This window comes from Lissotriton vulgaris, chromosome 3_1 (assembly GCF_964263255.1).
Source record: "Lissotriton vulgaris chromosome 3_1, aLisVul1.2, whole genome shotgun sequence".
Taxonomy (NCBI): Eukaryota; Metazoa; Chordata; class Amphibia; order Caudata; family Salamandridae; genus Lissotriton; species Lissotriton vulgaris.
The window spans coordinates 1,265,764,463-1,265,791,223 of NC_141689.1; the positions used below are offsets into that span (position 1 = coordinate 1,265,764,463).

The 26,761-nt window shown below is 46.4% G+C and overlaps 1 long non-coding RNA gene across 1 annotated transcript in view; it reads left to right on the forward strand.

Moving 5' to 3' along the window:
- The window catches only part of LOC147727779 (uncharacterized), a 180,156-nt gene that overhangs the window by 54,672 nt on the left and 98,723 nt on the right, over positions 1 to 26,761 (forward strand). The window contains exon 2 of the long non-coding RNA XR_015309510.1: positions 12,761 to 12,784. This is a non-coding gene — a long non-coding RNA (uncharacterized LOC147727779). The remainder of the gene's footprint in view (positions 1 to 12,760; positions 12,785 to 26,761) is intronic.

A 26,761-nucleotide genomic window follows, 5' to 3' on the forward strand; every position in this document is an offset into this window, starting at 1 on the left:
GAAATAATTTTTAAATTTGTAAAATACGTACTATTGTTTACTAATTTTTTTCCAATGCTAGCGCATTTTATAAATTCCGACAACCAATCAACACTGTGGTTGCAAATAATTTTGACCAATGGGTGCACAGCTTTTCTGCAAAACACGGTCTCACGCTCCGGCACTCACCCCTCCTTTACAATACCAGCTCCGTTACACACCCGCTGTTTCGACCACTACCAGCGCGGCACAGAGTGACGTCAGCGAAGCTCCGTGACTGACTCCCTCCTTCACAAGGTAACGGAAACTTGATTTCTTTCTTAAGGTGCAAGTGCTCGATTTAGTTTACAATGTATAACATTCGCCACTATACTCGAGTGTCTATAAAGAAAGATTTGTTTCACTGCAAGTAAACCTTTTCTGTCTACCTTCCATACACTACGGATAGACCCTTCTCCCTACCCTTCACACAAGCATTAGGGAACCTATTACTTCTTTGACTCATCCACTTTTTCCGGGATATATACTAAGTCTAAAGTTTCAACAGCGAACTCCTTTGCTATCACTCAAGCTCCGATGAACCTACTACTCCTTCCTCGTGTCACCCTTACTAGGTTATATCACAACTGAAGTTTCATTAGCGAACTCGTTGCTATCATTTATTCAACTATGCATACATAAACCCTAATTAGCGCTTCCAGTTCTACCTAACCATGCACTAATTTTCCTCACAGTAAGTGACCTCTCCGCAGAGTGGATTCTACTCACCACCCGCTATTCTGCCCCCGGGGATTTCCAAACAACATATAACAATCACTAACAATTGGTTAATATACACTTAATAGAGCAGCATTTCATAAAAATTGATTTCAAAACAGTTTATAACATTTCAAAGTAATATTTCGGATCGGTTTCAGCAGCAATAAAATTTTAGCAGCAATTTATTTCATACAGTTATCAACAATTAACCTATCTACCTATCTTAACTAGTCCTAACCATCCTCTGCGCTACCAGAAAATTACTGATAGAGCGCGCAGGTCACCCGTCTCTTATTTTACCAGATATGCACACTTGGGCCCATGATAACTTTATTTACTATTTCATAAATCAGGTAAACCTACACACCACTATCAGTAACCTTTTCTCTTACAATTATTTCCGTGTACCTGACTTACCAATCCTTGTCACAGGTACCTAAGACCACAATAGATCAGGAGCTATCAGAGGATAGATAGACAACACCAAAATAATACCATGTACATTTGAATAATGTTTATACTTTTGTAATAACCACAAACGCAAGAAGTTTTCAACACCTTTATCTAATCATCATCTTCACTATGTGCCATGTAAATGAAATTTACACAGATCAGACTGTGTATGACTCAGATTAGTAATATAGTATAACTATGAATTATAGCAAGAATCATCAGGATTTCGGAAAATAAAGGAAGGGGAAAAATAAGGAACACGCTATTCAGAAACAACTGACTTTCACAATTATACTAAAGGCGGGTAAAGAAAGGGAACATACTATTTATAGTAGGCTTTCGAAATATTCTAACGGTTCAGAAGAAACGAAACTCAGGAATTTTACTCTATCAAGATGTGCTTATTTTCTATAGGGAGGGTAAGAATGGAACATACTACATATGCAGAACAATTCAGTATTGAGCTAAAGGTAGGGAGAAAAGGGGAACATGCTAGTAAACACTTTGCATGAAAAGTCCAATTTATAGAAAATTAGGGAAAATGACATAGGCAATTATGCTTTATTTAAGACGGGAGAAAAAAAAGATTATGATACACAGACACCCACATAGAATATATTTACCTAGGACAGAATGAAGACTAACCCTGGCCACGGGTCAGTTGGAAAGGCGGGAAAGCACCCTCAAGGACTTAGGATGCCAGTAGGCCAGCAGGTACAGCTCATGGACAATCAGGACAGGATAACCCCAGTATTTGGATCAGGACCGGGCTCACCAAAGGGTACGACCAACACCTGCAGCTTCGGATGCAACGCCTGAGCTACTCCCTTCCTGCAAGGAATCTGCCAATAACCCTGATTGGGTTTTCGAATCTCCCAGCAAAGTGCTTTGCCAGCACTTAAGGTTTCCCAAACCCCGACTGAGTCTGTGGAAATTACGGACAGAGTGCTCCGCAGCTCTCTGTATCAATCATCTATAGAGATCATTGGGTCAGTGACAGGTCAGTTATTCGGACAAGTCGGACAATTTCTGTAGCTAATCTAAGGCTAATTATACTGTTTTCGGGTCAGTGTACCACCCACAAATGTTGCGAGTTAAAGGTTCCCTAAATTCTGATTGGACAAGAGAGTTGGTTAGGTCATTGTACCTCCTAAATGTTAGACTTTCTCAGGATTAATTATTCAATATTTGAACCCACCCCTTAAATTCCAGTTCCCATGGCACATGAGTTTAAGAAGACAATAGCTCACACAGTAAAACATTACAAATGTAACAAGTGCAGGTACAAATCAGCCATTCCTCACTGGGGCATGGTTCAGGTTCCCAGGAGCATCTTAGCTTCGGCAGCCAGCTGGCTGAGTTCCACTGCGGCATGATTCTCTTTTGCCCCATCACGTGATTGGTACCGCACGGGATTCCAAAATGGAGTAGCACCTCTCTCCCCGCCCCCCGGAGAATGTTACATGAAAAGTAAGCGAAAACACAGAAAAAAATGAATACACTGTATACCATGATTAGCTATACTACACCCTTTACTTTATAATAACTAAAGCATTAGGAGTTAAGCAGTACAAACGGCTTTGCTAAAGCAGCAGTGCAAGCGAAGAGCATGTGAGAAACAAAGCAGCCATCTTTAGCAATACTGTGCATTAGCGACAAATTCCCTCCAGAACTGCGAGTGAGTCACATCACATGGGTATGACCGACGCATGCGAAGACTAGAATCCCGCAAAGCAGTGACCATTTTATATGCAAGCGTAGTTAGGATTAGTAAACACATAGGCAAGCGTCACTGGGACACCCCCGTGTAGTGTAAAAGTGCAATATTAATAAGACAAACATGTTGGTTATAAAGTTAACGTTATTCGAGGTTCATGAATACAAGCAAGTTGCGTAAGATGCAAATTCTTGCTCCATCATGTGTACTTGCAAAGTCTCTCGAGTGTTTCACCAGGTAGGTGCAGATTAGTGCTGGCCATCTCTAGACACATGTTTCTGGATTGTTATCCGTCATCAGTAGAGATTAGGCAAATCAAATGTATGGGGTTGCTGAGCAGGCTGCCAAAGTATTCTCGGGTCAGAGTACCTCTCCAGGTGTGCAGGTGCCTCTCCATGAGCTGGTCAGCTCAAATGGCTCGAGGGAGCCTTTTAAACAGGAAACAAATGTGGGATCACACTGCTTCACCTCCCAGCAGGTTCGCCCTAGGCATCATGGTAAATGCAGTTCGCTAAGTGTGTGTGCTTGCAAAGTCTCTCGAGTGTTTCACCAGGTAGGTGCAGATTAGTGCTGGCCATCTCTAGACACGCGATTCTGGATTGTTATCCGTCATCAGTTGAGATTAGGCTAATCGAATGTATGGGGCTGCTGAGCAGGCTGCCAAAGTATTCTTGTGTCACAGTACCTCTCCAGGCACGCAGGTGCCTCTCGACGAGCTCGTCAGCTCAAATGGCTCGAGGGAGCCTTTTTAGCAGGAAACAAATGTGGGATCACACTGCTTCACCTCCCAGCAGGTTCTCCCCTAGGCATCATGGTAAATGCAGTTCGCCAAGTGTGTGTACTTGCAAAGTCTCTCGAGTGTTTCACCAGGTAGGTGTAGATTAGTGCTGGCCCTCTCTAGACACGTGTTTCTGGATTGTTAATCGTCATCAGTAGAGATTAGGCAATTCAAATGTATGGGGTTGCTGAGCAGGCTGCCAAAGTATTCTGGGGCACAGTACTTCTCCAGACACGCAGGTGCCTCTCCATGAGCTCGTCAGCTCAAATAGGTCGAGGGAGCCTTTTAAACAGGAAACAAATGTGGGATCACACTGCTTCACCTTCAACCAGGTTCGCCATTAGGCGTCATGGTAAATGCAGTTCGCCAAGTGTGTGTACTTGCAAAGTCTCGGGAGTGTTTCACCAGGTAGGTGCAGATTAGTGCTGGCCATCTCTAGACTTGTGTTTCTGGATTGTTATCTGTCATCAGTAGAGACTAGGCAAATCGAATGTATGGGGTTGCTGAGCAGGCAGCCAAAGTACTCTCGGGTCACAGTACATCACCAGGTGCGCAGGTGCCTCTCCACGAGCTTGTCAGCTCAAATGGCTTGAGGGAACCTTTTAAACAGGAAACAAATGTGGGATCACACTGCTTCACCTCCCAGCAGGTTTGCCCCTAGGCATCATGGTAAATGCAGTTCGCCAAGTGTGTGTACTTGCAAAGTCTCTCAAGTGTTTCATCAGGTAGGTGCAGATTAGTGCTGGCCGTCTCTAAACACGTGTTTCTGGATTGTTATCCAACATCAGTAGAGATTAGGCAAATCGAATGTATGGGGTTGCTGAGCAGGTTGCCAAAGTATTTTCGGGTCACAGTACCTCTGCAGGTGTGCAGGTGCCTCTCCACGAGCTTGTCAGCTCAAATGGCTCAAGGGAGCCTTTTGAAACAGGAAACAAATGTGGGATAACACTGCTTTACCTCCCATCAGGTTTGCCTCTAGGCGTCATGGTAAATGCAGTTCGCCAAGTGTGTGCACTTGCAAAGTCTCTCGCGTGTTTCACCAGGTAGGTGTAGATTACTGCTGGCCATCTCTAGAAACGTGTTTCTGGATTGTTATCCGTCATCACTAGAGATTAGGCAAATCAAATGTATGGGGTTGCTGAGCAGGCTGCCAAAGTATTCTTGGGTCACAGTACCTCTCCAGGCACGCAGGTGCCTCTCGACGAGCTCGTCAGCTCAAATGGCTCGAGGGAGCCTTTTTAGCAGGAAACAAATGTGGGATCACACTGCTTCACCTCCCAGCAGGTTCGCCCCTAGGCATCATGGAAGATGCAGTTCGCCAAGTGTGTGTACTTGCAAGGTCTCTCAAGTGTTTCATCAGGTAGGTGCAGATTAGTGCTGGCCATCTCTAGACACATGTTTCTGGATTGTTATCCTTCATCAGTAGAGATTAGGCAAATCAAATGAATGGGGTTGCTGAGCAGGCTGCCAAAGTATTCTCGGGTCACAGTACCTCTCCAGGCGCGCATGTGCCTCCCCACAAGCTTGTCAGCTCAAATGGCTCAGGGGAGAATTTTAAACAAGAAATAAATGTGGGATCACACTGCTTCACCTCCCAGCAGGTTCGCCCCTAGGCATCATGGTAAATGTAGTTCGCAAAGTGTGTGTACTTGCAAAGTCTCTCGAGTGTTTCACCAGGTAGGTGCAGATTAGTGCTGGCCATCTCTAGAAGCATGTTTCTGGATTGTTATCCGTCATCAGTAGAGATTAGGCAAATCGAATGTATGAGGTTGCTGAGCAGGCTGCCAAAGTATTCTCTGGTCACAGGACCTCTCCAGGCACGCAAGTGCCTCTCCATGAGCTTGTCAGCTCAAATGGCTCGAGGGAGCCTTTTAAACAGGAAACAAATGTAGGATCACACTGCTTCACCCCCCAGCAGGTTCGCCCCTAGGCATTATGGTAAATACAGTTCGCCAAGTGTGTGTACTTGCAAAGCCTCGGGAGTGTTTCACCAGGTAGGTGCAGATTAGTGCTAGCCATCTCTAGATTTGTGTTTCTGGATTGTTATCTGTCATCAGTAGAGACTAGGCAAATCGAATGTATGGGGTTGCTGAGCAGGCTGCCAAAGTACTCTCGGGTCACAGTACCTCACCAGGTGCGCAGGTGCCTCTCCACAAGCTTGTCAGCTCAAATGGCTTGAGGGAACCTTTTAAACAGGAAACACATTTGGGATCCCACTGCTTCACCTCCCATCAGTTTCGCCCTTAGTCATCATGGTAAATGCAGTTCACCAAGTGTGTGTGCTTGCAAAGTCTCTCGAGTGTTTCACCAGGTAGGTGCAGATTAGTGCTGGCCGTCTCTAGACACGTGTTTCTGGATTGTTATCCAACATCAGTAGAGATTAGGCAAATCGAATGTATGGGGTTGCTCAGCAGGCTGCCAAAGTATTCTCGGGTCACAGTACCTCTCCAGGCACGCAGGTGCCTCTCGACGTGCTCGTCAGCTCAAATGGCTCGAGGGAGCCTTTTTAGCAGGAAACAAAAGTGGGATAACACTGCTTCACCTCCCAGCAGGTTCGCCCCTAGGCATCATGGTAAATGCAGTTCGCCAAGTGTGTGTACTTGCAAAGTCTCTCAAGTGTTTCATCAGGTAGGTGCAGATTAGTGCTGGCAATCTCTAGACACGTGTTTCTGGATTGTTATCCAACATCAATAGAGATTAGGCAAATCAAATTCATGGGGTTGCTGAGCAGGTTGCCAAAGTATTTTCGGGTCACAGTACCTCTGCAGGTGCGCAGGTGCCTCTCCATTAGCTCGTCAGCTCAAATGGCTCGAGGGAGCCTTTGAAATAGGAAACAAATGTGGGATAACACTGCTTTACCTCCCATCAGGTTTGCCTCTAGGCATCATGGTAAATGCAGTTCGCCAAGTGTGTGCACTTGCAAAGTCTCTCGCGTGTTTCACCAGGTAGGTGCAGATTAGTGCTGGCCATCTCTAGACACGTGTTTCTGGATTGTTATCCGTCATCTTTAGAGATTAGGCAAATCAAATGTATGGGGTGCTGAGCAGGCTGCCAAAGTTTTCTCGGGTCACAGTACCTCTCCAGGCAAGCAGTAGCCTCTCCACGAGCTCGTCAGCTCAAATGGCTCAAGGGAGCCTTTTAAACAGGAAACAAGGGGGCCGTGGCCAAGATGGCGACCGGGATGGACATCGGCATGTGAGGCTCCCGACCTAGTCCCCCGGCCTGACCACTTATTAGCCCTGAATCCCCAAACGCAACCCCCGGACCGAGAGCGACTGCTGCCTGGAGCTTCGGGCCAATCCTCGTGGTCACTTGTGGCCGGCAGAGACCGAAAAGCAGCCCCGAGCAGGATCCCCCCCCCTTGGCAGAGTCGGGATCCGCCATTTGCAGCGTGGACGAGACGGCCGCCACCGGAGAGTAACCGCGGCTCCCTATTGACGGGGGACGCCGGACACCAGCGGGTGAACACCCTGAACAGCCGGCAGGCATCGGCGAAAGACCCAGCTGCCAGCTACTAGCCCAACGCCAAAAGAGGGTGATCGCGAGTAACAGGCGCCATCACCGGGCTAGCACGAAAATCGAGCCCCAGGCTTTTGGGCCTGGTGGCGGGACTCGCTCGCGGACGGTGCCTCCCGCCCCATGCAACATCCTACAGACCCGGTGAGTGCGGCGGCTGGGAAGACATTACGCACTGTAGCAACGATTGGTGCCGGAAGCCGATGAGGGCGCACTGAGAGGAGCTGGGGGTCGCGCCCGGCCGCACGTTCTGCGCGATTCGAGCCCCCGGCTTTTGGGCCTGGCATTGGTGCCTGGGAACTCAAGGAAGTGCACACCCCTTACTGAGCATTGAGGGCAGGGTGCACTCAGCAGTTGGGAAGACGGAGATAGGAGCGCTGGTGCCCGGTGCCCCTAATGTCAGCGGCTGAGGCCAGGTGAACGAGCCCATGTACGGGGCGGGAAGACAAATCCGGCAGCGAAGGGTGAGGACGACGAGCCCCAGGTTTGGAGGGATTGCGCCAGGGCCTGAGAGTGCAAGGCGGCAGGCGGCAGGCGCCCTCCGCAATGCAAGGGGGAACTGAGAATCGACAACTTCTGAGGCGCCATCCCATGGTGTTGAGCAGAACAAGGCGGGCGGCACCAGGAGCCCGGGGAGAGACCGGCTGAGGAGGCCCGAGGATAGGGCGGGAGGCCCCGCTCAGCAACACGCTACAGGCCTCGGGCCGGGGCCCCTACGGGAGGGGTGTAGGGAGCAGCCTGCGCCCATCCTTGGATCCGGGCCGGAGAGCTAGGGCCATAGGTGCCGCTGGGGCACACCGCACAGGCTCTGTCTCCTCTAGACCCGGACCGACCCGAGACTCTTTATGGACAGTGCACACCAGCATCATGGTGACGGGGCAGCCCAGAACGGGGCGCACAATTACGGACATGCTAGGGAAGGGCGCCCTAAAGGAGAAAAGAGCCCTACACCCTCGGGGGCGCCAAAGACTGCCACGGGACCAGATGACGAGAGTGCCCCCATCACTAAATCCTTCCTGGAGACTCTTTTTAACACATTGCGAGAGGACTTCCAGACACTGAAACAGGACATGGCCGGGGAGTTCAGAGAGCTGCGCAGAGAGGTGGATGACCTAGGAGTGCGGGTGGCCACGGTGGAAGACTCAGACCACTCCAGAAGTGAGGAGGTGGAGCAGTTGGTGATGGATTAGACCCAGATCTTTTGACTGGGTGTGAGTGTTTGATTGATTCAGATGCTCCGTCCATCACCACCCCCTTTTGTACCGCAACAGGAGGTGGTGCTCCTCAAGGAACAGCAGGTAGAATTGCAAGCCCATGCGGAGGACCTTGAGAATTAGTCCCGGAGAAACAACGTAAGGGTCGGGGGCATACCACTTAAGGTGGAAGGGACGGATGTTACTCTCTTCTTGCAGGGCCTATTTAGGGACATCCTGGGGGAAGGAGAAGATTTCGACATATGCATCGACAGGGCGCACAGAGTAGTCCTGGCGCGCCGAGCGCCTGCTCCCCCCCGGACATCCTGGCGTTCCTTCCAGACTTTCCCTTAAAGGAGGGTATACTACAGGAAGCCCACAAGCAGCAGCCCCTCCGCTACCGAGACCACCCGGTGGCACTGTTTCAAGATCTCTCTGCCATCACTCTTCAGAAGAGGAAAGCCTTTAAACGAGCCACTACCTTTTTGCCGGAAAAAGGAATCCCCTACTCATGGGGCCATCCCTTTTGGATAATCTTCAAATGGAACAGGGCCCTGCAACAGCTCCGATCCCTGCAGGACACATGCGCATTACTGGAAATACACCTAGACGAGGACTCCAGGAAGGACGATCCCTCAGAGCGACCTTCGCTCAAATCTTCGCCACAAACCTCTGAAGATGGCTGGCAAAGAGTGGGGCGTCGGCACAAGCCTAAGAGGTCTCTTAAACCGGACCCACAACTGATGGGGCAGGAACAGGCAGCGGCCATCTGGGAGGTATATCCAGAGACACAGCGACATCAGAATAGAATCCTGGAATACGTACAATTCCCTGGCGCATTAGGTCCGGCTGAACTGTACATGGGGGTCCATTTGTTTCCAGATCAGCAGGTCAAAGAGACAGAGGGGGCGGACGGGACCGCCGTTGCCACACACTCCTCCGTTGCCAGTGCCACGTTTCCCTGTATTGACTTCTTCCTTGGGCCTGAACAAGGTTGTGACTGGTCCAGGACATTTATGATCATAGGGGAGTTTCCAGTTGGGGTTAGGGGGGTTCTCGGTGGGAGTTAGGGGCTGGGAGAAGAGCTTTTCTTTGGGAGGGATCCCTCTGTCCACCTTGGGGATGTTATTCTGTTTTTTCCGCTACGCACACTGCATGGAGCTTCAGACCCTGTCCTGATTTATGATGGCTCACATTAGACTCAAGATTCTCTCTCTTAATGTACGGGGCCTTAATAATCCAAATCCCTTAAATACAGCCCAAGCCGACTTCCTAGATAGGCCAAAAGCCCTGAAGGAGGTGGTGTCCGCAATCTCCCGCTTAAAACACGGGAAATCGCCGGGACCTGATGGGTACCCGGCGAGCTTCTACAAGACCTTCTGCCACCAGGTGGCCCCCCTCCTCCGGGATCTCTTTAACTCCTTTGACCAACCAGGCACGATCCCCGCAGACCTCCTGGAGGCATCTATCTCAGTCATACCGAAACCTGGTAGAGATAAAACCAGCTCCGGCTCAGTGTTTTTGATTGTTGAAACCCCTGAGTTTGGAGAGTTCTGAGGTGGCGTGGGAGTTGTTGTGTTCTGAGGACTTATTTGAGTCAAAGGACATGTAGGCACGATGGATGAACCCGCTGCAGATCAGGATGAGCCGCTCACTGATTACAGGAGGTGAGGAGCAGCCTTACCTGCAGCTTCACGGCCTCAGATATTCTTAACATCCTGCTATCAGCGTGATATATGGTGACATTGACTTTAGTCATACTCTTCACCTGTGTCGTGGTGTGACAATGTTGAGTGGAAGACATCAGTACCAACCCAGCATCACCCTGTCCTTCCGAGGCTCTGCAACAGCGTCCCAATTGTGCCCAGATTGAGCAAGACCCCTCTGAGGATGGATGACGTAGCAGTGATTCGGCGGCAGCCCAATGAGTCAAAAAAGCCAATGGCACGTGAATGCCACTTTGAGGTATTTGCGCTTAGGTGCTTGCGTGAGCGTTCAACAGCCCTCAGAGTACTGGGGTGAATGTAGGACATTGTTCTGCATTCTGTCCATTAACTGTGTTTTTTGCAATTTTCACCCCGAGTGGGCTGGGTATGCTCAGACGTGAGACCCAGGCTCTCCACATCACTGGAGTCAAGCTATCCAGGCTGAAGAAGGCTGATAGCCAGAAACCGGTCCTTGGATGCTTGATTCAGGTCTAGGAAAGACATGGCTTGGTAGTTCGGGCTAGACTGTTCCCATGAGGCAAAGGGTCAAGGCTGATTTGCATATAGCCATTGTCTGACCTAGGGTGGTGTGGAGTGCAAAACAACAATGGATTTAGGCCCAGATCTTTGTACTGTGGTGAATGTAAGACATTGTTCTGCATTCTGTCCATCAACTGTGTTTTTTGCAATTTTCACCCCGAGTGGGCTGGGTATGGTCAGACGTGAGTCCCAGGCTCTCCACATCACTGGAGTCAAGCTATCCAGGCTGAAAAAGACTGATAGCCAGAAACCCGTCCTTGGATGCTTGATTCCGGTCTAGGAAAGAGATCGCTTGGTAGTTCGGGCTGGACTGTTCCCATGAGGCACAGTGTCAAGGCTGATTTGCATATAGCCATTGTCTGACCTAGGGTGGTGTGGAGTGCAAAAAAACGATGAATTTAGGCCCAGATCTTTATACTGGGGTGAATGTAAGACATTGTGAATGCCACTTTGAGGTATTTGCGCTTAGGTGCTTGTGTGAGCGCTCAACAGCCCTCAGAGTACTGGGGTGAATGTAGGACATTGTTCTGCATTCTGTCCATCAACTGTGTTTTTTGCAATTTTCACCCCGAGTGGGCTGGGTATGCTCAGACGTGAGTTCCAGGCTCTCCACATCACTGGAGTTAAGCTATCCAGGCTGAAGAAGGCTGATAGCCAGAAACCGGTCCTTGGATGCTTGATTTCGGTCTAGGAAAGACATGGCTTGGTAGTTCGGGCTGGACTGTTCCCATGAGGCACAGGGTCAAGGCTGATTTGAATATAGCCATTGTCTGAACTAGGGTGGTGTGGAGTGCAAAAAAAGATGGATTTAGGCCCAGATCTTTGTACTGGGGTGAATGTAATACATTGTTCTGCATTCTGTCCATCAACTGTGTTTTTTGCAAATCTCAGAGTGCCTCCAGCAGCAGCTCTGTGTTAGCTCAGGTTGGGAAGGAGGAGGCAACCTGCACGTGGGAGGCGGTAGTTTCTTTGTACAGCACGATGTGGTCCACCAAGACAGCATCGGCATTGAAAGTGGCAGCAGGGAGAGAGGGCATGGGTGATTTCCTTTCGGGAGCGTGAGACCATATGGCGCCACCATATGGTTCCGCGCGCTCCTGAAAGGAAATTGCCAAGATGCGCGTTGCGTAGGACAAGACCTAAAAAGTACTCACATGTGATTCGTCGATAGCCACTGTCCTGTATGCTCCTTTACGCTTTCCCAATCAACAGTGGGCAGCCCAGGCATGTCAGTCCTACATCAAATGAGAATCACTGGTCCACTAGTCTAGGGCCAAGAGAGTTGGCCCGGCCGGACCTCGTACATCCGCGGATGGGCGCAGACTGGACCGGGCATGCCCTTTTGCGCACCGTGCTGCGGGGGCAGCGGTGTACTTTTAAAGATCCTCCGGGCGCGGACATAGTGATGGCAGCGCCTCCTGGCGCTCAATTTTGTTGGGCTTTGAGTGCCCCCCTGGCTGTAGCTGCTGCTCTGCTTCTCTAATGGTGGCTCCTGCGCTGCGGGGGCCGCGATGTACTTTCAAAGCTACCCGGGTGCTGACACGGTGATGACAGCGCCTCCTTGCGCTCAGCTTTGTGGGGCTTGGAGTCCTCCCCTGGCTGTGGCTGCTGCTGGTGCTCTGCTTTTCTACTGGTGGCTCCCAGGACCTAGCACGTATCTGTTTCTTGTATTTTATGCCCAGTTATTCATATTTATTTATATAGCAGTTTAAATATAAATGGAACTCTCCATATTAACCACCAGGTAGAGTCAAGGGAAGCAAATATGATGATTTCCTCGCCTCAGGCAGTTAATTTTATTATGTTCCGTATTACTTTGTAAATCATTTTGCTAGACTTTTGATATCTGCATGCATTAAAAAGGAATGTGGCAATAATAGGAAATGTATTTTCTTTTAAATATACCATAATCAAACTATTTGCCCTTGAATGACTCACTAAGATTCGCATGTCTTGTTTTAGTTGCGTTAAACCTTGAGTTACAGATGTATATTGAAATTGTTCTTCTAGGCACACAATAAAGCAAATGTAATACCTGTTTCATTACAGTAGAACATATTCTCTTCTCAAGCTATATATTCATGCAAGCATTGACATTTTCTGTTTTGTTTCCCTGTAGTGCTTGATACAGGAATTTGCGAAGGTAAGGTTACTCTTTTAAGAAAACCTTTAGAAAACAACTGTCTTCTGTAGAACTTATAATGTAGTTTATTATGTGCATGGTGACCCAGAGTGCATCCTGGTATTACCTATTTTCTCTGTGTTATGCATGACAAGCATCACTTGGTTTGTTTTGGTCATAGATGGATATTCACATTTTCTGTGCGTTGTTTTGAAGTCTGGCAACTGTAATTATCAACTGACATTTACCTAGCAGTGCATAGCGCCTTCAATTGATTTGTCCTGGAAGCTCGTCTCTTAAAATTCACACACTACCTCTTTGTTTCAGTCATTTTTCTATTCACACAAGCAGCACTTTCCATTTTGTTTATTACTATTTGACATTGTTAACTTTATTGGGTCTGGTGTTAGCTGGGTCATTTGATTTTACTAACTCATAAGGTTTTTAAGAAAGCCATCCTAGTCCTTTGTAAATCCAACACATGGTGACCAGGCAAGGTACTCAAGGGTGAGGGATGGCAACCAAAGAACCCTTATAGAATGGAAAAGGTTCAACAAATAAAAATTACCCTGAGCACTCAGATATGTTACAAGGTAGGATTGCACAAATTAGGAATTTTATCATTCCAGTCTCTTTACTGGACCCACAGGCACTTCCTTAAATTCACGCACCAGTATAACTAGCCAAGTCACGTTATATTACAGCCAACACCATGTTTTTTCATAGTGGCGTATTAGCCTCTGACTTCATCAGGGCTGTGAATAAATACATCCCAGATCAGCTGATTCCTAAAGCTAGACAGTCTATGTTGCCATCACCCACAAACAATAAGGTACAAAGGACATAAATTTCCAATGTACTAGCAAATTAATGATATAGTGTATCGAAGCCAGTACAAAAAGCCTCATGCCCACACCAATAATGTGTCATGTCACAGTTGACATATATACCTTAAAACTTATTTCAAAATTCTATGTCAGGACCGGAGACGAGGATTATGCTCATTCTTTCTTCGCTTTAATAATCAAAATTTTACAGCAGCTTGTCATCAAAATAACAAAAAACTACATTTCCCATACCCAGGGAAAAGAAAAACAACAGTCTTTGCATAGTCCTTTCACTCTGTTGATGACATCCGACCAATAAATCCTGCTGGTCCTTCTAGATCTCCCTCTTTCTTCGCTGCTCGGCAGATGGAGTTAAGTGTCTTACTTTTTACCTTGGTTATGGGGATGTGAGCGCATTTGCGCAGTGGTTCTGTGGGGTTTTGCATGCTTTGACTTTTCCTCACACAGATTCCCTCCTTGGACCGAGCGAACGCTAGTGCGCTCCTTACGCGGTCTCGCCATTCCCCACGACTGTGGTGCGGTACTCCGCCCACAAGAGCGCGCTGTGTTGGGCGTCTCGACTCAGTGCTTCCGGAGCGCGTCGCTGTCAGCCAACGTTGTTCTCTGCTCCCGTCACCGCTAAGTCCGCGCCAGTATGTCCTGCCTGCCTTAATCACCCGGCGCTGAGGCTCGGGTCTGTACTTTGTCCCAATTCTGAACGCCCGTGCTGCGGGTAGGTAGCGGTGCGCTGCACCTGGGGTGGTTTCCCTGCATGCCCGGTGGTTAGGGTCGGTACTGGTAGTGTGGGGGCCTAGGGCCTTGCTTACACAGGCACCGGAGCAGGCAGTGAGAGCCCGTTAGATTGCTGGGTGTTCTTGGTACCTTAGGGGTTAGCAACCCTGAGAAAATTGTGCCTGTGGCCATAAAAATATCCCTGAGTGTCCCTCAGTACATAAATTTGTGCATCGTAGGATACTGCGTGACTTAAGGTGACCCGGTTCCTTGTGTAACACCGACGGGCTTGTTCTCTAACAGGATAGCGCATGAGTATTACGAGGAGGAAGACTCTTTGTCATACCTCCAGTGGGATGATGACTTTTATAATAAGGTGGATGACTCCATCTACTGGTCACCATTATCCAAAATGGGGTGACCCAAAAAGTCAAAGACCTGGGTATTGTACACTATTGAAATACAGTGGTCTTCAACTATTACTTTCACTTGAACTGAATTAATCAATACATGTTCAATGTTGCCACATAGTTATGGGATATGTCTTTCAGATCAACCCTACACATTCAATGTATTAAATCTTTTACAAAGAAGAAAACAAAATGCAACAGCACCAATTACAAAATCAGGGGCAATTTTAATTCATTGCGTTTACAACTATCTCTGTATAGAAGGCTTTAAGGTTGCCCAAAGAGGGCGTGCAGGAGATAAAGAAATGTCAAGATAAGTTACTTGACGCTATTGGTCCGATGACAAAGATCCTAGACGTGGCGGAGGAGGAACGTAGTTCAGGGGCCCTAATTGATCCAGAGGTTTTGTCAGCGTGGGCAAAGCGTGCCATACGTTTCGTGGGAAATGCCATCTGCGCACTCTCGACAGAGAGGCGCAGATCCCTTTTGATAAAGGTGGATCCCAAGTTGGGTGACCTGGCCTGTTCAGAGGCAGGTGCCTCTGCGCAAGGGGGTTTATTCAGTGAACCCTTTATTAAAGAGTCAGGGAAAGTTGTTGCAATGTTTACTTCCCTTGACAAAACGCAGGCTAATATTAAAAGAGTTTTCAACCCTCGGGTTTTCCGCGGGCCGGTCGGGGCAGAGGCGCCTGCCCGGCCGCGGCCAGTTTCAACAGCCCCAGGGCAGGGGGCAAGGCTCCGGACGTGGCCAATACCAGACAGACCAACGGTACAATAACTTCTACCCCACGGGAGGTCAGTGTTTCTGCTGACAAGGGAACTATAGAGGTCGCAGAGGGAATTCCACCGGTGAGTGTCTTGCCTGCGGCGCAGCTGCGAGTGGGTGGCAGGCTGTCGTTTTTTCCCGCTTGGGAAGCTCTTACCTGCAATGCCTGGGTGCTCCAGACAGTACGGAGTTTCCAAATAGAGTTTTTTGGTTCTCCCAGGCAGGCAGTTTGACCGCGATCGATGCCGCTTTGGTGGACGAAGAGGTAGCTGGGTTGCTCCAAAAAGGAGCGATATGTTGCACAGAGGTGCACCCTACAGGGTTCCTCAGCAATATCTTTTTAGTGGACAAGATGGACGGGGCAGGAGGCCGTCATCAATCTGAGAGAGTTCAACGAGTGGCTGGTGTACAGACACTTCAAAATGGAAGGCAGCCACCTGCTCAGAGATGTACTCCAGCCACACAATTGGATGGTGAGATTGGACCTGAAAGACACGTACCTGTTGGTACCGATCTTCCCTCCGCACAGACGTTTTCTGCAGTTTGTCTGGCAGGAACTAGCCTACGAGTTTTGTTGTCTTCTGTTCGGCCTTTCCTCGGCACCGTGGTGTTTCACCAAGGTTCTCAAGCCGGCAGTGGAATACTTGAGAGTGCGGGGAGTCCGCATGATCGCCTATTTGGATGATATGCTGATTATGGCTCAATGCCCCGTGCAATTGCAGGCACATCTGCTGATGGCAGTGGATCTGCTGCCACAGTTGAGGTTCGTGATCAATGAGCAGAAGTCCCTCCTGTCCCCAACGCAGCAGGTTCTTTTCTGAATTTGTAAACGATTCCATGTCAGCCACACTCAGTTTGCCTTCCAGGAAGGTGGCGAAGATCCGCCACAAAATCCGACAGACTAGCCAAACAGGGAACCTCTTTACAGCAGAAAGCCAGGCTGGCGGGCCTTTTCTCGGCTTCTATTCATGCGATTTTTCCAGGCCTGTTGCATTACAGGGCTGTGCAGCATCTGAAGGTGCATAATTTCAGGAAGGGCATGACATACTCCCAAGTGGTCCCTCCGACGGACGATGTTTGAGAGGAGCAGGAGCGGTTGCTGTCGCACATGGAAGCTTGGAACGGAAAAGCGATCTTCAGTTCCGCCCCCGACTTGATCGTAGAGTCGGACGCAAGCCGGTCCGGTTGGGGGGCAAGGTGTGAGGAATTCTCCACAGGTGGAAGTTGGTCTCCTCAAGAGCAAACGCTTCACATCAACTGCCTCGAGCTCCTTGTGGGCTCCTTTGCAGTATGGTGTTGGACCAAGGACAGGGTCCAAGCTTCAGGGCTTCTGCTGATGGACAATGTGTCGGCAGTCAGGTATACCAATCACCTGGGCGGCACATGTTCCAAGATTCTGGCGAGTCTAGCGAAACAATTTTGGGAATTCTGCCTCTCCAACCAAGTGTCTGTCTCAGCGGAATACCTTCTGGGGACCGAGAACTCGGTGGCGGACTGGCACTCCCGCCATCTTTGGGATGCCAGCATGTGGAAACTGGATCTGGAAATCTTCCAGTACCTACAGGCACGCTGGGGTCCTTTTTCCATAGACCTTTTTGCTTGTCGGCTGAGCCGTCAACTTCCCCGGTTCTTCAGTTGGAGGCCGTATCCTTTGGCGGAGGTGTCGGACGCGTTTTCTCAGGAGTGGAGTCGGGAGAGAGGTTATGTGTTCCCGCCCTTTTCCATGATAACTTGGGTGGCGGCTCAGGCCCGCTGACAGAAGGCTTCAATAGTTTTTATAACGCTGTTTTGGAGGTCGCAAGCATGGTTTCCGGTTCTACTGGAACTAGGAATTCTCCAATCTCCAGTCTGGAGGGGACTCCCCACTGGCTGGTGGAGGAGGGCTCGCTCCAACTGATGGCGTGGCGGATTACAGGCAATGTTGGAGATTGCCGGTCCTTTCAAGCCATGCTGAACTCTTATTGTCCAGAGCGTGGGCTGACAGCACCTCCAAACGGTACACATCAGCCTGGACAAGGTGGGTATGTTGGTGCATGTGGCGGGAAGTGGTCGCCGGATTAACTCACATCTTAAACTACCTAGCGGAGTTGGCTCACAAAGGGTTAGCCTACAGATCGGTGAATACTGTTCGTTCCGCTATTTCGGCCGAGCATGTTTTGGTAAATAATGCCCTGTGGGGGTGAGCACCCCTTTGTTTGCAAGATTCTTCGAGGCATTAGGCTGTCCCTTCCTCCGGAGCCCCGGTACTCACTCCTTTGGGATGTTAATCAGGTTTAAAATCTCCGGGTATCATGGCAGCCAAACCGTTTCCTTTCCAGCAAGGAGCTGTCAGCCAAGTTGGCGATGCTGCTTTGTCTGGTATCGTGTAGGAGAGTTTCAGATGTCCGAGCTTTGGACATTACAGCGCAGGTTTTTTCCCCGGATGGGGTTACCTTCACAGTGAGTAGACGCACGAAGTCTAATACGCGCACAATATCCTATCCATCTTTTGCGGAAACACTTAAGCTATGTGTTGTACAATGCCTGAAGGCCTATGAGGAGGCCACAGAGGAAGTTCATCCTCCAGGCGAATGACAACTCTTGATTGCTCTTAAGAAACCTTTTAAGGCAGTGTCCTCTCCCACCATAGCCAGGTGGGTGTGGTGGATCATGCAGGAGGCAGGCCTTAACACAAGAGTTTTTGGTGGCATTCTGCTAGAGGTGCAATGGCTTTGAAGGCTTTCATCCTAGGAGTGCGTTTGGAAGACTTTATGAGAGAAGCGGATTGGTCGTCAGACTCCACCTTTAAGAGGTTTTATTTTAAGCTGCTGGTGAATGTGGCTCAGGTGGTTGTCGACAAGCTTTGAAGGTGCATAATCCTTGCCTCCGGTCCTGACATAGAATGAAAATTTGCCTAGCCAACGAGTAGGTAAGTTTCAATTCTATTAAGGACGCGGAGGCGAGGATTATCCCTCCCTGCAAGCGCGTGGGTTGCTGGCCCACCCCGTATTTGTGTAAGTAATCCATTTTGGTAACCTTTAAGGCTCTGAAGGGTTTCTGTATTGGCAAAATGTTTTGATGTAATATCATTTACCATATGGTTTTAGTGTTTAGCGCTCTTGGCTTGATGTTTACTGCATATACTCCTGTTTAGTGGACAGTAAGTGATCATTGTGATCTTTTTCAGGGAACGAGAACGCGAAACAATCTGGTTGAGGAAGGGAGAGATCCACTAGCAAAGAAAGAGGGAGTTCTAGAAGGACCAGCAGGATTCATTGGTAGGATGTCATCAACAGTGTGAAAGGACTATGCAAAGACTGTTGTTTTTCTTTTCCATGGTTATGGGAAATGTAGGTTTTTGTTATTTTGATGACAAGCTGCTGTAAAATAATTATTATTAAAGTGAAGAAAGAATGAGCATAATCCTCGCCTCCGCGTCCTTAATAGAATTGAAACTTACCTATTGGCTAGGCAAATTTCCATTCCTGTGAAGCAAATCTGAAGTAATGAACATGCTGTACTTAGAACCATAGTGACAGATCTCAAAGTGTGTTCCTATCCACTTGTGCCAACATAATGTAACCTGTCCCTTAGTGATCAAAACAAACATACATATAAAATTGAAAATGAAAAATAACCTTGGAAAGTGTTAAATCTTTATAAGATGTTCTTGCAGCCACATCAAATCAATAGTGTTACATGACATCCCCAGCCCAGATCATCAGACAGTCGCCTATGAATCTTCCCCAGTAATGCATACAATAATTCAGATTAGCACTGTTTCAACCCCAAATCTGCTCCAACTCAAACCAGCCCATAAATATATTTGTGTAAATGGAGCAAATATGGAGCATATCACAGTACCATGTAACTGTCTGCAGCCTTCCCCATTTAACAGGAAAACATTAATCTCCAGGATCAATCTAGCTATGGTGAATAACATATCCGTGTGTTCCAAACTTTCTATGGACCAGGTGTTAAGATGTGTCAAAGCAGCAATACCATTATCATATGCAATATTGGTTTACATAGATACCACATCCATAGATATCAACATGATAATAGGTTCCCATATGACATCATTAATTATATTTAAGATGTGGTTGGTGTCACTGACATGACAGAAGTTTAATTACAAAGAGCAGCAAAAAAGATTCACACAATGACATTCTTTCAGTAGAGTCCATAATATTTGCAATAATCAGTCTATAAGGTAGAAACTGTAAATCCTTATGAAAATACAGGAATGGCTATCTAGCACTCTCTATTAATAGAAAATAATATTCATCATCCTCAAACAACCCTGAAGCGTGCCATTCCTTCAATTTAACATTCTTCTTCTTAGTAAGAGTCATGACCAAATTAGAATCCAATTTAAAATAACATGTCATGTGTCTTTTTTGATTATATATCTCATTGTCATAGTCAACCTTCTTTATAACAACCATGTTACCTTCTTCGTATAACTCTCTGATGATCAAATCCTTATTGCTTTATAGTTGCTGTAAGGCTACATACTTAGGTTAGGTAAGATTATCACCATCCTGAATTCTATAATGAACTCGTAATTTTTTGCTCCAATTATCCACATCCAAATAAAAAGCTTGTTAAAAAAGATCAATATTATTGCTACTGCCCAATTGTGGCATTCACTTGTACTTCAATTTGAGCCCACTGTCTATACTCGGGTTGGTACATAGTTCAAGATCAGAGAGTAAGCTTGTCATAGTCACAGACTTTTCCTCACATTTAGATATAGGCAAAAATGTTATAGTATCACGTATATCCTGAATTGTCAGTTCCTTTTATATCAGTATATGTAAGTGTAATTTATTCTTCATAGAGTATAAACAGTCTTTGAAGAAAAGATAAACAAATTGAGAAGACCATTGTTGTCGACTCAACAACAATCATAGAAAGAGGTTCAGACTCATTCCTCACCCTCGGAAATACCACAGTGTCAACAGTGCCCATGTGAATCCTAACCTAGGAGGTCCAAAAATGAAGCCACCTGGTATAAGTTCATAACCTTTAATGAGTCCTGGGTACTACAAATTATAGCCCTGATGAAACCAACCTCACCTTTCAGCCACCACTTGCCATTGCCCCATAGAAAGGATCTAAGCCATCCTTCCGCCCCCCCCCAATCCCCCTTTGGACAAGGATCGCTAGCTCAATGAGCCTTTTGAGACTACCTGACAATATGTGTAGTGACACACCTACTAAAATAACAAGGCACTGACCCAACTGATCTGAATAACGTCTGAGCAGCAACAAATATTTTTTTCTAGATACATTTCTGTAGAAATCTTTACATAAGCAATTGTGCCGCCAAAACATTCAGAACTTCAGCCTATTCAACAAGTTCCAATCAGGTTTTAGACCAGGTCACTGTACGGAAACAGCCATCACACACATTGTGGATTATGCACTCAAAATCCTGGACCAAAATAACACCTGTCTGCTAATTTGTCTCGCTCTTTCTTTGGAATTCAACACAGCCAATCACAACAACCTCCTCAAGATTCTTGAACATAGAATGGGGCTACATGGAAATGTCCTAAAATTGTTCACCTCCTATCTACAAAACCATTCCAAACATATCAAAATGGGAAGCTCATTCCCCAACGCCTCTCTGATCCGACTAGGTGTCCCGCAAGCCTCCACTATTTCCCCAACACTCTTCAATCTGTACATAAAATCACCAACAGAGACTCTGAATCAACCACACCTCTCTACTACATGTACATCTCAGATTTACCTAAAGATATCAGGGCATATTTGCAAGAACCTCGTTAAAATTATCGCCGTTTTAGCGGCAGGAAACTGCCACTAAAACAGCAATAATGGGCTTGCTATATGCATTATAGAATTCCAATAGAAGCCCAGGTTAGATGTGCAGGACATCTAACCTAGGCTTCTATGCCGCTTTCCTGCTGATAAAACTGCGATAATTTTTATGAGGTTGTTGCTAATATGCCCCGTCCTCTCTAGAAGGCATTATACATCTTAATGAAGCAGTGCGGCTAATTCAAACATGGCTAGTGCTAGATCAAATCAAACTTGAATCTATAAAGATTGAATTCCTGTTCATTTCTCCGCCCTCACAAGTCTTCTACTGTAAGAATGTTTCATTCACCTGAATACGCTGGGCTGCAATCCCACATTCATTGAATCCCCTTGGCATAACACTTAGCAAAAATCTCATAATGGAAGTTCACATTTGCACAACGGCACACACGCACACAGTGCACTCCTACATGTTATACTCCTGAAGAAATTGGAAACATTCATATCGATTTCCAACCTCAAAATAGCAATACAATACTTGGCTATCTCTAGGTTTGACTATAGAAATGCAACACTGTTGGAAAATCCCAAATCACAACATCAAACCTGCAGCGAGACTGGGTCACTTTGACCATTTCACACCACTACCAGTTGAAGCTTGGAACATCCTCAAGATAGCCTGCCTGGCGCTCAAAGCCCTGCAGTGTGGTCCACCTCGGGACCTAGCCCACATTCTGACTTTATCAGGAGGTATTCACACTCTTAGAAGCTCAAGCTCCCTCCTATTAGAACCGATGATATTTAAGAAATCAGTAACACAAGCTCATGCTTTTTCTGGTTCGGCCCCCAAAATAAGGAAGTCTCTACAACCGTATGCTTGGCTGAACTCATCAACCTGGGTTTTGAAAAGGGTGGTCGAAAGGATTTTATTTAATATATTTTTACTGAACTAAATTGACATGAGTCAGCAATGAGGATGTAGCCTAATGGCTGGGGTGGCTGATCTCAAATGGGGGAACCAGGTTTGAGTCTTGGCAATGACGCTCAACATCCTGTGATTCTAGGCAAATCACCTAAACTTCCGTGCCTAACGAAAATGAATGTGTCCTTGTGTAAGCAACTGGTGCTAATGTAAAGTGCTCTGATACCCGATACCTTTGGGTCAAGTCGTGCTATAAAAAACTCTGGAAAGAAAATGTAACCATACAACAACACGTGGATCTCTACACCAAAATTCTCCAATATCATTGCAGGTGAAACATTATCAGTCCATGACACACTACGATCCTAGTCAAAGTAAGTCAGATACATTGCAAAAACTAACCTGTGCACACCCCTCTGGAAGTTTGGCACAGAGCAGGCAGACTTAACTTAAGAGGCAATGTGTAAAGTATTTGTGAACACATCAAAACAGTAAAAGAGTGAAAACACCACAAAAAGACACTCCACACCAGGTTAGAAAATTTTATTATATTATTCAGAACAAAACAAGCCCAAAATGACTAAACTCCAATAAGTCAAAGTCATGACAAATTTTTTTTAAAGATTTGGGTTTCTGGCGGTGGTCCTGCGCTACATTATACCTGGCGCAGGTATAATGTAGCGCAGGTGTCTATGAAGTGACGCATCTACCTAGATGTGTCACTTCGTAAATATGGCGCAACATGGCGCATTTTTTATGCCACTGGTGCGTTCCAAAAAGGGTCGCACCGCCTGCGCAAAAGTGACGCAAGGGCTCATAAATAAGCCCCTTGGAGTACTACCTCCAATTGAATGGGCCACACTGAAATGTAGCGCAACCTCTGGCATTTCCTTCTGACTAGATGTTAATAACACAGTAGAGGGTAGTAAGGAACAGCGGGGCTTGGAAGATCAACAGAGGAGTCTTTCAGGTGTGTTTGAAAAAGACAAAAAGTGGATGTTGATGAGTGTTGGAAGCAATAGACGAGTTGGAGCAGGAGCAAACTGGAGAGAAGGGGTGGCAATTTGCAAAGTGAGCAGGCGGAGGACAGAGCAAGAGGACACATAAACTCCCATGAAGTGCTGAAATAAAAGAAAAAATAATATTTTCTCAAATGTATGCAGTTGAAGAATATAAGCTATCCAATCAAAAGGCTGGTAAAGAAGCTATGCATCCTGGGAGAGCTAAACATAAGAAGAGAAATAAAGCCATTCTTTGAAGAGCAATTAAACATGATAGACAAGGAAACCGACCAATAGTGAGCAATATGCTGAAGCAAGGGCCTCTATAATTATTGTTATTGTCCCCAGATGGTCTTCAACAACAGGTAGCTAATAGCTGGCTGTAGGTGAAACCTTCAAATGTACACAAGTAAAATTTATGAGCACACATATTCTGTTCATTGACAGCTGAAAAAGAAAAATGAAAGATAAGTGCATGGACTTCAAGAATATAAACAATCATGATTACCGCTGAAAAAAAAGAAAGAATATGTTACAATCTTATATAGTTGTCTTTCTTTTTTTACATAAACGCATATCGTTCACAAAATAGTTGCCTCCTCAGGCGCAGAGACTCTCCTCTGGCTTGATGGCTATTCTCTCTCAGCAACACTCACTTACTCTCTACTAGCAATGTGGACTTACACTGCTGATAAAACCTGTATTAGGTCCTTGGAGACATCCCTGCAAAAATGTCCAATTTCAATTTGTAAGTTGACTCTGCAGGACGACAACACTTCACTTGCACTGGCTACACAATACAATGACCTTCCTGAACCTGTCTTCAGGGTGCTACTCCATTGAAGCTGGTATTAGTGGCTCATCAAGGGTTGCTCAATGGAGAAAACAGTAGAGTAATGCAAAATAATGGAGCCTCCCTGCAGAATATGAAGAGGGGCACTTAAGTTTCCCAAGTCTTACAGATACTATTTGACCTTGGGCTGAATAGGGAACCTCAGAACGGTTGTGCCTCTTTCCCCGGCACCGCAGGGGCTGCAGGGCTCTGTGTTATGCCCAATGGAAGAAGAGTTGCTGTCTATTCCATCAAACCTGTTTAGGATGCCCTTACTTACTAATCTTCCTTAAAGCGTTTGAAACCTTCATGTTTGTTCATAGCCAGGAATGCTATTGGGTCATGCACAGTCTGTCTGCTCACGGAACCCACTAAGGAAATCAGACATGACACAACCAACACATGGGTCCAAAACACACACATGAACTGTATTTAAAAGAATAGTGTCTACTTGATCACCCCTCAAGGTAAGAATCAAGGAAAACCACGCAGCAGCATCTGCTTCAAAAAGCTGACCTCAAAATTGAGCACACATTTTATCAACCTAATTTATACCCCTGATGATACTCGCTGCTCAGAAGAGAGCAGAATTGAATATTCCGCCTTGTGACCCATAAAGTTGGCCTCCATGAGGGTATTCCGTGGAGTGAGTTGGATAATTGATCTTTGGCTCCATTACTCCCCTTTGATATCTCTTGTTTGGCCACCTACAGACTGGCACACCTATCAAATCTCATGTCAAGATTGACTTCGATGTATACTATACCTATGTGCATAGTTTTTTGTTTTTTTAACTTTATTTTCTTTAATTGAATGTTAACACAAGTCATGACAAGCACAATATACATAAATATAAAAAACAGAAAAAGGAAAAAAATACAGAAGAAGCAGTACTACAGAGAGTTGTCCTGCATAAACAATCAAAAAGAAAAGACATGGAATTATACATCTGTTGTGAGACCAGATGGGCAGGATTAAGACAGCGAAGCAGACATACTGAGATCTACACATCCAAATAGACTGAATTTGGCCCAGCTCCTTGATATACCTCAACGCTTAGACCACTAGCTTTGAGTCTGTAAGCTACCAGAGACTAAAATATGGCTTGCCAGTTTAAATGAAGGCCTAATATCAACCCCAGTCTTACCAAATTTTCCCTCCCATTTAGTACTCTCTACGTCAACATCGTCCCAGAGACCGGATAACAGGTGTTGATAAACTGTACCTATTCTCACTCTCCTTCAAACTTATTTGAAAAAAATAACCTTTTAAAAGATTGTTGGAGTATTGTGATGGTATTTATCAATGACACTACTGATCTGGAGGTATTTAAAAAAATCATGAATATATAAATAAAACTTCTGCCTTAAAAAGAAGAAGAAAGCCATTTGCCCACCGGAACAAGGGTCCCCTTTATCCTTCAGGCCCAGCAGCTGCCATCTAAATATAACCTGATCCTGAAAAATAGATGGCAGACCTCCAGCAGTCGTAAAAGGCGTAAAGGTATTAATATTTGGAATTGCCCATTTATGGCAAATTTTCCTCCAGATTGAAAACACAGCCCCGATTATTTTGAACCTTGTTTCTTCAAGTAATTTGGTTCAAGTATCTGCATTAGAATACCCTTAGCTGCCTCTCCCAAACTATCTTGTAAATAGTCGGTCTGTTGGCTAACCGAACCTCAGCCCTATCTCCTACCAACAATACTCCAAAATGTTGCAGCATAGCTGACCAATGATACAATAAAATATTAGGGACCCCCCATCCCCCACCGTCTCTAGGGTGGCACATCCACTTGGCCGCCCTGCGTGACCGACGGCATCCCCTCAGGACCCGAAAACAAATCCCTTCTGCCCTACCCAGACTCACTTACGAAAACTCTAGTGGGATAGTTCTAAATAAAAACTACATTTTTTCGAGGACCAACATTTTAAGTACGTTGCAGCGGCCATACAACAAAAGGTGCAGATGATCTAAACTTTCTAACTTGTTATGAACAGATTCAACCACTGGAAGGATATTCAAGTCAGGGATATTGGCCACTGAAGCAGTGTTTTTGACCTCCAAATATATTGCTTCCATAACGACAGGAACATCAGAGGGACACATAGCGGCTGATTGTATGACCTGAGTTTTATAAACATTCAGCTTATAGCCTGATGGTAGGCCAAATTGCTCAGAAAGAGTCTTTAGAGCTGCAAAGGCTGGACCGTGATCTCTAGTTAGAACCACAATATCATCCGCATAGGCCAGCGTCTTATACTCTGTACAATTGACCTTACCCAGCAAAATATTCGGATTCCCTTAGATTTTACTAAGAAAAGGGTCAATGTACAGAGCAAAGAGCAAGGGTGAACACAGACAACCTTGCCTGGTACCCCTGCCAATATTAAAAACCCTGTCTCCTGCCCTGAGATACGAATTGTTGCAGCTGGAGAAATATACAATGCCTGTAATGCCTGTATAAATTTGATATTAAAGCCCTTCAAATGGAGCACTGCCCATAAGAACCCCCAGGAGACCCTGTTGAACGCCTTCTCGGCGTCCAACAGGATCGCTCTGAGGGGAGACACCATGACCCAATCCAACAGGGCAATGACCCGCCGAACATGGTTGGCTGTATCACTGCCGGGAATAAACCTATGCTGCTGTATGGACACTAAAGGAGTAATAACCTCCAAGAGTCTAGTGGCTAAAATTTTAGAGTATATTTTGCTGTCTGTAATAATTAATGATCTAG